Below are 214 nucleotides of genomic sequence, written 5' to 3' on the forward strand. Positions count from 1 at the left end.
CACTGAGGAGAGGATCGATGCAGAGTCTCCTTCGCTCTTTATGGAGTCCCGGATGCGTGAACCTCGGCTGATCAGAGACCTCCGCACCTGCAAAGGGAAGACGATAGAAATTAAAGGGATATTAATCCTTCAGAGTTGTAACACTGCAGAATGCTTTTTTGTGATATAAAGAAGGCTTTTGGAAACTTATTTGCCACTATCCAGTTGGCTCTTC

Source organism: Notothenia coriiceps, unplaced genomic scaffold (assembly GCF_000735185.1).
Source record: "Notothenia coriiceps isolate Sejong01 unplaced genomic scaffold, NC01 NC01_scaffold00026393, whole genome shotgun sequence".
Lineage (NCBI taxonomy): Eukaryota > Metazoa > Chordata > Actinopteri > Perciformes > Nototheniidae > Notothenia > Notothenia coriiceps.